The sequence below is a fragment of the Lonchura striata genome, chromosome 26 (assembly GCF_050655825.1).
Source record: "Lonchura striata isolate lonStrDom1 chromosome 26, ASM5065582v1, whole genome shotgun sequence".
In the NCBI taxonomy this organism is placed as follows: Eukaryota; Metazoa; Chordata; class Aves; order Passeriformes; family Estrildidae; genus Lonchura; species Lonchura striata.
Window position 1 is genome coordinate 5,045,853 of NC_140728.1, and position 11,049 is coordinate 5,056,901.

The following is an 11,049-nucleotide window of genomic DNA, read 5'->3' on the forward strand; positions in this document are numbered from 1 at the left end:
CCCCGCAGCCCCCGGGGCTGGGCGACCCCCGGCTGCGGGCAGGGGACGGCGGTGGCGCAGCGGGAGCGCTGCGGATCCCCAGGGCCGGCTCAGCATTCCCGGGAGCGCCTTCATCCCTCGGGAACATCCCCCGGGAGAGGCCGCGGGGGCTGCCAGAGCCGCAGGGGTTAAGGCAGGAGCTGCCTCGGGTGGGTGGCACGTCGTGGCGACAAGGCTGGAGTGAGGAGGAGGAGGATTGGGGAGGGAGGGGAGAAGGGAGGAGAGGGAGGAGGAGGAGGAGGAGGAGCGGGGACTGTGCGGCTGCGAAGGCGCCGGGCGAGCGAAGGGTGAAGGGCTCTGCCCGCCGCCTCCAGCCCTGAGGGTCAGCGTGGCCGGAGGGTCCTGCTGGCCCTGTCCCCGTCCTAAGCGACAAGGACAGACCCCGCCAGCGGTGACAGCTCCGAAGCCGCCCGGCCTTTTGTCTGCCGGCCGAGCCAGATGTGCGGGCAGCTGTGGCGGGGGGTGGCAGGCGGTGACAGCGGCGCCGGGGGACGGGGACAGACTCGGAGGGTGAGTTGGGGGCCACCGCCGTGGTTTGGGTTTTGGGCCGGGGGTGACTTTGGGGGGCTCCTGCGCCCTGCAGCGCCTCGGCAGCTCGCTCGGGGTTGTTTTTTTTCCCATTCCTGAGCTTTGCTTTCCGTGCTCGATGATGGATTTGAGGAGAAATGGCTTGGAAATAAACGGGGTGGGGGGAAAAACCAGGGAATGGACGGAGAGAGGCGCTCCGGGAGGGGATGGAGGGCCGGGGGGCAGCAGGGATGCTTCCCGGGTAGAGCGGGGAGCTGCAATCCCGCTCCTGGAAACTCCTCCGGGATCCAGCGGATCCTCAGCCCGGCACGGCTGGGAATGAGGGGTGAGGGCGGCGGGCCCGGGGGGGATGCGCTGGTCACGGAGCCGCCGGCGGGGCTGGAATCCAGGGATGCTGGCAGGATGCGATCCGGGCGGGAGCGGCGCTTCCCGGCCATTAACCCCTCGGTGCCCGAGCGACGCGGAAAATGTGACGGGAGGGACGTTGGGTGTGAAACAGAGAAACAACGCGGTCCTTGGGGCTCCTGCCCAGCCCTCCTTCAGCTCCTCGGCCACCCGGGGAGGAGACAGCCAGCCGAGGAGGAGGGGACAGCAAAGGTGATGGCAAAGGACACGTCGGGAACAGCCGCGGTGTCATTTTGGTGTCGTTTTATTGACATTTTCCTGCTTTTCCGTGCCGGTGCCGTGTTTACCTCCCCTCGCAGCCCAGCCCTGCCCCTCCCCGCCGCGGCTGCACCCGCCCGCAGTGCCCGGGTCGCTGTGCCAGCGCCCAGCCCTGCCCGGGGCTGAGCCCTGCGGGCCCGGAGAGCCGCGGGGCGATCCCGGGAGCCGCGGGGCGATCCCGGAGAGCCGCGGGGCGATCCCGGAGAGCCGCGGGGCGATCCCGGAGAGCCGCGGGGCGATCCCGGAGAGCCGAGGGGCGATCCCGGAGAGCCGCGGGGCGATCCCGGGAGCCGCGGGGCGATCCCGGAGAGCCGCGGGGCGATCCCGGAGAGCCGAGGGGCGATCCCGGAGAGCCCCGGGGCGATCCCGGGGAGCCGAGGGGCGATCCCGGGAGCCGCGGGGCGATCCCGGAGAGCCGCGGGGCGATCCCGGAGAGCCGAGGGGCGATCCCGGGAGCCGCGGGGCGATCCCGGAGAGCCGAGGGGCGATCCCGGGAGCCGCGGGGCGATCCCGGGAGCCGCTCCGGGAATGGGCTCGGGGCCGGCAGCGACCCCGCGCTCCGTGCGTGGCTGAGCCAGCGCTGCCCTCGCCTCTCCCGCGGCTCAGCCCGGCTCCGGCTTCTCCCCGAGCCTGGAAAAAGGGATCGGAGGCAGCCGGAGGAGCGGGAGAAGCCCTGGGAGCGGCGTTCCCGGGGATGCTGCGCCTGGAGCTGCAGGTGGGCGCTGCCATCGGGATCCGCTTCCTCCAGCCTGGATGTGCCAAGGGTGTCACCTCTGTCCCCTCCTGTGTCCCCTCCTCGGAGCCGGGCCAGGACCCAGCCCCGCGTTTCCCGGAGCCCCGATCCCGCAGGCTGGGTGCGGGAAGAGCCCCTGGAAAAGCTGGGATGGGAATGGCTCATCCCTGCCTCCCCCAGCCGGAGCCTGCGGCGACGGGAGGTGCCTCAGGACAACATTCCCTGTGCTGGGAATTGTCCTGGGAATGTCCCTCGGGGGGGGCAGCACCTCCCGGCTCCAGCCCTGGCTCCCTGTGCCACAGGATGCTGATCCCGCCCTGCTGAGGCTTTTCCTGGCATTCCCGGCTCTCCGTGTTCCCTCTGCGGGCACTGGGAGCGGCTTTGGCACCTGCTGGCAGCGCTGGAAGGGGCAGAGCAGGATCGGGAGCTGAGGGCCGGGCTCGACCTCTGCTCCTTGGCCATTCCCAACCCTTCCTTTGGCTGGGATCTCTCTTCCCATTCCCAGCCCTTTCCTTTGGATGGGATCTCTCTTCCCATTCCCAACCCTTCCTTTGGATGAGATCTCTCTTCCCATTCCCAACCCTTCCCTTTGGATGAGATCTCTCTTCCCATTCCCAACCCTTCCCTTTGGCTGGGATCTCTCTTCTCATTCCCAACCCTTCCCTTTGGATGGGATCTCTCTTCTCATCCACAAAGGAAAACCGGGAGCAGAGCCATGCCCAGAGCCTGTGGGATCCCTCTGGCACAGGGAAAAGGGCCGGGAATTCTGCAGGACCCCGATCCAACCCCATCCCAACCCCTTCCAGCCTCGGAGCTGCAGGAATTCACTTTCCCCAAAACCCCGCGAGCGCTGAGCTGGAATTGCCCCCTCGAGGGTTCAGAGGAGCTGTTCCCATTCCCATGGAATTCCCACTCCAGAGGTGCAGCAGCCCTGCCCAGCCACAGCTCCTGCTCCTGAAGCCCAGGGATGATCCCTGCTCCTGCTTTCAGCTGGAAAAACACTTCCCTGCCGTTTAGGGACATGATCCTGGATTTCCTGCCCAGGACAGGGATTGGGGAGATTCTGGGAATGTCCAGAGCTGGCGTGGGGGAGGCCGGGAATGAATCCCGCAGGTGAATCCCAAACATGCGGCTCTGCCCCTTTATTCCCAGATTTTTCTCCTGGATCACCCTGGTCAATTATACCTCTTTCCTTCCCTGGGACATTCCATGGGATGACATTCCCGATGTCCCAAAGTGCCAGTCCGGGACACAAAAATTCATCACCACCCCCTCTTCTGCTCCCAAATCCCTTTTCCAGGAAGAAGGAGCTGTTCCCGCTGTCTGTTCCCAATCCCAAATTTCCAGCCCCTGGAATGGTGGCTGGGATTTCTCTCTCCCCCGTGACTTTGGTTTTATGGGATTATTCCCAAGGGAATAATTCCCACCTCAGTTTGGGAAGGAGAATCCCAATCCCAGCTGCTGCTTCCCACCAGGGCACTGGGATGAGCAGGAAAACGGGATGACTTTAAAACTCCTGAAATTTGGGGGCGTTCCCTGCGGATAAAGCCCCGCTCTGGGATTTTGTGGTGGGATTTTGGGATTGGGATCGCTGCTCCCAAAAATTTTTTTGGGAAAATTGCCTCGGGAGCCTTTGCTATCCCCTCTCCATCCAGCCAGGAGATCTTGGGGATCATTTCCATGCAAATTCCCAAAGATTCCAAGGTGGGATAGGAGCTGGAAAACCCCGGCCCCTCTCCGAATCCTGGCAGTGGGAGCTGTTTGCAAACACTCGGGAAAAGCAGGAATTGTGCGGCGGCTCTGTTTGGAGCGCGATCCCGGATAATAAATAAATATGGGAAAAATTGGGATCTGTTCCCAGACAATTCACAAAGGCCTTAATTGGGACTGAAGTCTGGGACTCGTCTCACCCAGACTGGATCCATAAATTATTCGGGATAAATTATTTGGGATAAATCATTCCGCATAAATTATTCACCAGCTCTGCTCGGAATTAAGGCCGGGTGTTCCCTCCAGGAATGATCCTGGATCTTCCTGACCCTCTCCAGGCTCTGGAGTCTCCCAGTCTCTGCTAAAATCCCATTTTTAATGGACTTTAGAATGATCCCTACAAAAATAATCAATCCCGGGTGGAATTTGAGGGTTGGTGCTTTGTCCTTCCTGGTGGTCAAAATGAGGAGAATCCAGGATGGGAAAAAAAATTGGATTTTTGGGGGAGAGGCTTTACTAAGGAATTTTAAATGAAGAATTTGGAATCAGCAGGAAAATGGGATTTGCATCTTAACCATCTTTTCCCAAAGGATCAGCCTGATCCAGATATTTTTTAGGAAGGAAAAAGAGCAGCTTTTCTTCCCTGATTCCCAGCAGGACTTTTGGGAATAAAGAGGAGAGGTAAAAAAGCATTAGAAGTACAAATTCTACCTGGAAAAGGGAAAAAGAAAGGGATTTTTCCTATTTATGATCCATAAAAAATGCGTTGATTTGGTCTGTGCCAGGAGAAGCTTTTCCAAAGCTTTTCCATGGTGTGGCTGTCGCCTCTTCCAGGATGATCCTTACATCTCAAGGAATATTTTGGCTGCTCCAAGCGGTGTTTGACGCTTCATCAAAGCCTCTCCCTTGCCTTGAAATTAAAATAAAAATAAAAAAAAAAACCCCAAACCAAACCAAACAAGCAAAAAAGCCAAAAACAAAACCAAAAAAATAAATAGGGCGTCGGCTTTGATCCCGATCTGCAAATCGTCACCAAGCCGCTCTTTTCCCAGGAATGTTCGGATTCCCATGGAAAATTCTGAGCTCGGTCCCATCTCTGAGTCACTTTTCCCAACTCCCACGAGCTCCCGGGATTGGTTGTCCCAATCCTGGCTCTGGGAAGCTCCGGCATTCCTGAATTCCCGGAGTTTGGCAGGATTCATCCCTCTGGAAGCACCCAGGGGCAGGATCAGCATCAGTCCTTCAGAATTCCAGGTCCCTGAATTTCCACCCACGCTGGAATTCCCTTTCCATGGAATTCTTGTGAAAAAAAAAAAAAAAAAAAAAAAAGGATTTCAGGGGCATTTTCCAGCTGTTTTTATGGCTCTTTAATAATTCCTTGACTTCCTTTTTCCCAGAAAAATCCTCTTGGGAAGTGCTGCTTCCTTGGGCAGGGTTGTCCTCCCTGGCTTGACCATGGATTTTCCCAGATTTCCTTGAATTCCCAAGGTGCTGAAAAGATGGGAGAGCAGGAATTTCTCCTGCTGTGCCCACACTCGTGTTGGGAAATGGATTTGGGAGATAGATTTGGGAAGTGGGTTTGGGAAATGGATTTGGAAAAGGGATTTGGTTCCATCAGGAGCCCCTAAGATCTATGGGGACAGGGATCAGCTTTTCCTGCAGCCTTTCCCAGGTTTTCCCGTTTCCTGGTGCAGAATCCCTGGAAACGGAGGGATTTTTCCATGGGAATGAGGGGGATGAGCAGCTGGGATGTTCCTTGGATCTCCAAAGCTTTTCCTTGCTGCTCCAGGGCCATTCCAGCTCCAGCTCCAAACCCAGCAGTGTTTGAGCTCACCCTGCCTCATCCCAGCTTTTCCTCCATGGATTAATTCCCTTTCCCCCCCTCTCCCAGCGCTCAGTGCGATGATTTTATTCCAGATAAGCCGGAAATGGAATTTACCGGGAATCAGGGAATCAGGGAGGGTTTTTCCACCCGGTGGGTGCAGCTGGGGGACGCGCAGGATCCACATCCTGCTGGAAAATCCCTCTCTGGGAGCCCCGCGAGACGCTCAGCCCCCAAAATTCCATAAAAAACAGCGCTGCTCCTTCCCCTCCACAACTCCCCGAGCCTTTCCCGGCGCTTCCAGAGGGATTTGCCTTCATCCCACGGATCCGCTCGTGCCCGGGGAGGGGGTGAGGCAGCCCGTGCCTGGCAGTTGCCATGGCAACCGTACGTTTTCCTTAGGATTCCTAATAATTCCTTGGCATCCGCGCCGATCCACGTTTTTGGTTTTTTTTGGGATGCTCGAGGTTGTTCCCCTTCCTTAGAGGGGCTGGATCCACTTGAAAAACCTGGATTTGATCTTTTCCCGTTGGTTTTTTTTGTTTTGTTTTCTGCTGGAGCTTCTCTCCTTTCCGCCCTTTCAGCAATTCCAGACTCGGGATTTGTCGGGAATTAGGAGCTGGGCCACCTCGGGCTGTCCCCTGTCATCGGCACCTCGTGTCCTTGTGGAATTCCAGAGTTCTTGTGGAATTCCGGAGGCATCCCGGTCCTGGAGCAGCGGCTGTGGGATCCAGGGATCCTCAGAGTGGGATCGGCACCCCCAGGAGAATCCCAGATCCTGCAGACAAGGCTGGGATGTGATTCCAAGGGTTTTGGTCATTCCAGGCCTTTCTGGCATCCAAGGAGGCCGGAATGCTCCAGGAGAAAAACAGGGATAGGCTTCCCTGGGATTGGGAATGGCTCTGATCCCACAGGGGCCATCCTGAGGTGGAATTCCGTGGGATCAGCCCTGGGAGTCTCCCTGCTCCTTGTGACCCCATCCCAGCGCCATTCCCGACGCTGCAATTCCCTGGAATTGCTGCCCCATCCCTGCCTCCCCTTCCTCTGGGAGGAGCAGTTTCATCCATGGATGGAGAGACAAAAAAGCTGGAAATGGGAAGGGCCCGGTGGAGCGTCCGTGCCTGAGCGAAATTCCCGGTTCCCCAGCAAAATTCCCAATTCTCCAGGGAGATTCCTGATTCTCCAGTGAGATTCCCAGTTCTCCAGCAGAATTCCTGGTTCTCCAGTGAGACTCCCAGTTCTCCAGGGAGATCCCCAGTTCTCTAGTGAGATTCTTGATTCTCCAGTGAGATTCCCAGTTCTCCAGCAGAATTCCTAGTTCTCCAGTGAGATTCCTGGTTCTCCAGCAAAATTCCCGGTTCTCCAGCAGAATTCCCAGTTGTCTAGTGAGATTCCTGGTTCTACAGCAGAATTCCCAGTTCTCCAGTGAGATTCCCGCTTCTCCAGTGAGATTCCTAGTTCTCCAGTAAAATTCCCAGTTCTCCAGTGATATTCCTGGTTCTCCAGTAAAATTCCCAGTACTCCAGCAGAATTCCCAGTTCTCCAGTGAGATTCCCAGTTTTCCAGCCCTCTCCAGCCTCTTCCCTGTGCAGCATTCCCACCTGCAACAACAGCGCTGAACCACAGGAATATTTTTCCCGACCACAAAAATATTTTTCCCAACCACAAGAACATTCTTCCCAACCACAGGAATATTTTTCCCAACCACAAGAACATTCTTCCCAACCACAGGAATATTTTTCCCAACCACAGGAACCTCTGGAGAAACCTCCATGGGTTTGGTTTTAATCCCACCCAGGGAATCATTCCCGGGGTTTTTTTTCCACTTTTAATTACCTGGATTTCCGCTCCCGGCCCTCCCTGCCTGGGGGAAGTGGAAGGAGCTTGGATTTATCCCTGCGGAGGGAATCCCACACCAATGCCGAGCTGCAGGAATATTTCTTCCCAAAATCCCCCGAGGGGCTGCGCTCCCGGCCATTCCCAGCCTCTGGATCTGGGGGCTGGGAGGTTTATCCCCAGTCCAGGATCCTGGAATTCCGGGAGCCGCCTTCTGCAGTGTTTCCAGTGCCTCACTGGGAGCGGATTGCTCAGGATGCGCTCCCCGGCCTCTGTGTCCTCCAGATCCCACAATTCATGGAAAACCACCTGGATTTGGGAACTCAAATCCTTTGACATTCCCGGGAGTGTCCTGTCCCCATCCCGCTGCCCTTGGAGAGGGAAGGGGAAGGGGGGGAGGTTTCGGGGGAGTTGCTCTGCAAATGAGGCGGCGTTAATGAGGAATTAATTATCGATCATTCCCAATCCGCCGGGAAGGTCACTGGGAATGACACGGCAGCTGTGCCCTGCATGGAGCAGTGCTGTTTTTATGGAATTCTGGGGGGCTGAGCCCTTCCCTGGGCTCCCAGAGAGGGATCTTCCAGTGGGATGTGGATCCCGAGCCTTTCCCCCGCACCCACCAGATGGGAAAATCCAGCCTGATCCCAACAAAATCCCACAGCTCCTTTAGGGAACGGGATGGGATCCCTGGGATGGGATCCCTGGGATGGGATCCCTGGGATGGGATGGGGATCCTGGTGTTTCCTGGCAGGTGGGATCCATTCCCAATCCATTCCCAATATGTTCCCAATCCTTGTCCAATCCATGGTCTGATCCATTCCCAATCCATTCCCAATGGATGCCTGATCCATTCTTGATCCATTCCTGATCTATTCCCTATCCATTCCTGATCCATGTCCATTCCTGATCCATGCCTGATCCATTCCCAATCCATTCCCAATCCATTTTGGGATCCATTCCCATTGCATGCCTGATCCATGATGAATCCATTCCCGATCATTCCCAATCCATTCCCGATCCTTGTCCAATCAATTCCCAAGCCATTGTCTGATCCATTCCTGATCCATTCCCGATCAATTTCTGATCCATTCCTGATCAATTCCCAATCCATTCCAGATCCATTCTCGATCCATTCCAGATCCATGCCTGATCCATTCCCAATCCATGTCCTATCCACTCCTGATCCATTCCCAATCCACGTCTGATTCATTCCCGATCCATTCCTGATCAATTCCCGATCCATTCCCAATCCATTCCAGATCCATTCCTGATCCATTCCCAATCAATTTCCAATCCATTCCCGATCCATGTCCAATCCATTGTCTGATCCATTCCTGATCCATTCCCGATCAATTTTCAGTCTGTTCCTGATCCATTCCTGATCCATTCCCGATCCATTCCAAATCCATTCCGGATCCATTCCTGATCCATTCCAAATCCATTCCGGATCCATTCCTGATCCATTCCCAATCCATTTCCAGTCCATTCCCGATCCATGTCCAATCCATTGTCTGATCCATTTGTGATCCATTCCCAATCCATTCCTGATCCATTCCTGATCAAATCCCGATCCATTCCCAATCCATTCTGGATCCATTCCCAATCCATTCTGGATCCATTCACGATCCATTCCCAATCCATTCTGGATCCATTCCCGATCCATTCCCAATCCATTCTGGATCCATTCCCGATCCATTCCCAATCCATTCCCGATCCATTCCCAATCCATTCCCGATCCATTCCCGATCCATTCCCAATCCATTCCCGATCCATTCCCGATCCATTCCCGATCCATTCCCAATCCATTCCCGATCCATTCCCACCTGGCAGCGAGCACAATTAGCTCCCCCAGTCTGCAGAGCCACCAGAACAATTAACCGCTCACTAATTGCAATTCTCATTTGTCATCTCGCTAATGAAGGCTGAGTGATTCCATCGCCCTCCTGCTCCCTCAGCCCCTCTGGCATTCCCAGCCCTTTCCCCGGGAATTTCGCCGGGAATTCCCGGTGGGTTCCGGATCCCAGAGCCAAGAAAATTTTAATTTAAATTTAATTTAAAGTTTAAGTTTATGTGTCCGTGCATGTCACAGCGTGTCACCCCGGCTGCTCGCCCGCTGTCACCAAACCTCTCTGGGATACTCAGGGAATCCTGAACTTTTCCTGGGATTCTCAGGAATCCTGGATCTCTCTGGATGCTCAGGGAATCCTGAATTTTTCCTGGGATGTTTAGGACATCCCAAACCTCTCTAGGATGTTTGGGGAATCCTGGATCTCTCTGGGATGTTCCAGGAATCCCAAACCTCTCTGGGATGCTCAAGAAATCCTGGATTTCTCTGGATGCTCAGGGAATCCTGGTTTTTTTTCCAGGGATTCTCAGGGCATCCAAACCTCTCTGGATTCTCAGGGAATCCCAAACTTCTCTAAGATGTTTGGAGAATCATGGATCTCTCTGGATGCTCAGGGAATCCGGAACTTTTCCTGGGGTCCTCAGGGAATCCCAAACCTCTCTGAGGTGCTCAGGGAATCCTGGATTCCTCTGGGATGTTCACGGAATTCTGGTTCTGGGATTCTCAAGGAACCCCAAACCTCTCTAGGATGTTTGGGGAATCCTGGATTTCTCTGGGATGCTCAGGGAATCCTGGATCTCTCTGTGGGAATGCTGGGGGCTCCCAGCTCCGCACAGCTCCCAGTGCAGGGACCGGAGCAGCGCTGATCACAGAATTTCCCAAAATCTGGAAGCAAATTCCATTTGGAAGCTTTCCCTGGAACCCTCAGCGCCAGCTTCGAGAGGCTGAAGGGCTCTAAATTATCCCTCAGGAAGGAGATCCTCAGGAAAAAACGAGGCAGGAACAGCCAGGAAGGGCGTGGGGCAGGAGGGGAATATTCGGGATATTCTGGAAATGCACCTGCGACCTCCTGCCCGGATGGGAAGGGGCTGGATTGGGAAATTCCATGGAACAGGCCCTGTGTGGGAGGAAAAACGAGCGCAGGCTCTGCAAATCATAAAAAAAAAAAAAAGGTGGCAGGGAGATAAATACCCCAAAATCAGGTTTTTTTTCCTCCTCCCCCATCCCCTTTCTGCCTGGAACGTTCTTATTTTCTGTTGGAAATGTGGGATTTGGGAACAGGGATCTGCAGGCACAGCCAGAGTTCAGCTCCTGCTGCAGCCCGGAGCCGCTGCCAGGAGCTGGAGCTGCTCCCAAAAATGCAGAGAGCTGCAGCTCAGCGCTGCTCAGGGGGATAAAAAAACCTGGATTTTCCAGAGGGAAAGACAATCCAGCTGAAATTCCATCCTCCTAGTCCCGGATTTCTCCAGGGGCAGAGCGCAGCCACCTTTTTCCCAGTGCAATGTGGACAATTCCAAATGCTCCAGGTTAACCCCATGGACCGAGGCTCGGGGATAAAATGAGATGGCTCCAGGGCTTCCTGGCTGAAAATCATGGATTTGAAGCTTTCCCGGCTGAAAATCATGGATTTGAGGCTTTCCCGGCTGAAAATCATGGATTCAAGGCTTTCCCAGCTGAAAATCATGGATTTGAGGTTTCCTTGCTGAAAATAATGGATTTGAGCCTTTCCTAACTGAAAATCATGGATTTGAGCCTTTCTCAACTGAAAATCATGGATTCAAGGCTTTCCCGGCTGAAAATCATGGATTTGAGGTTTCTTGTCTGAAAATCATGGATTTGAGGCTTTCCCAAGCTGAAAATCACAAATTTGAG

At 55.2% G+C, this 11,049-nt stretch overlaps 1 protein-coding gene across 5 annotated transcripts in view; it reads left to right on the top strand.

Moving 5' to 3' along the window:
- Positions 1-257: 257 nt before the first annotated feature.
- Positions 258-11,049, top strand: part of LRRN2 (leucine rich repeat neuronal 2) — a 30,993-nt gene continuing 20,201 nt past the window's right edge. For 2 of the 5 annotated variants that reach the window (XM_085561275.1, XM_085561277.1), the window contains exon 1: positions 258-549. The gene's annotated coding sequence lies outside the window, so the exon portion shown is untranslated. Of the gene's footprint in view, positions 550-10,837; positions 10,990-11,049 lie in introns of those variants that run through there. The other 3 variants (XM_085561278.1, XM_085561274.1, XM_085561273.1) reach the window with 3 other exon arrangements.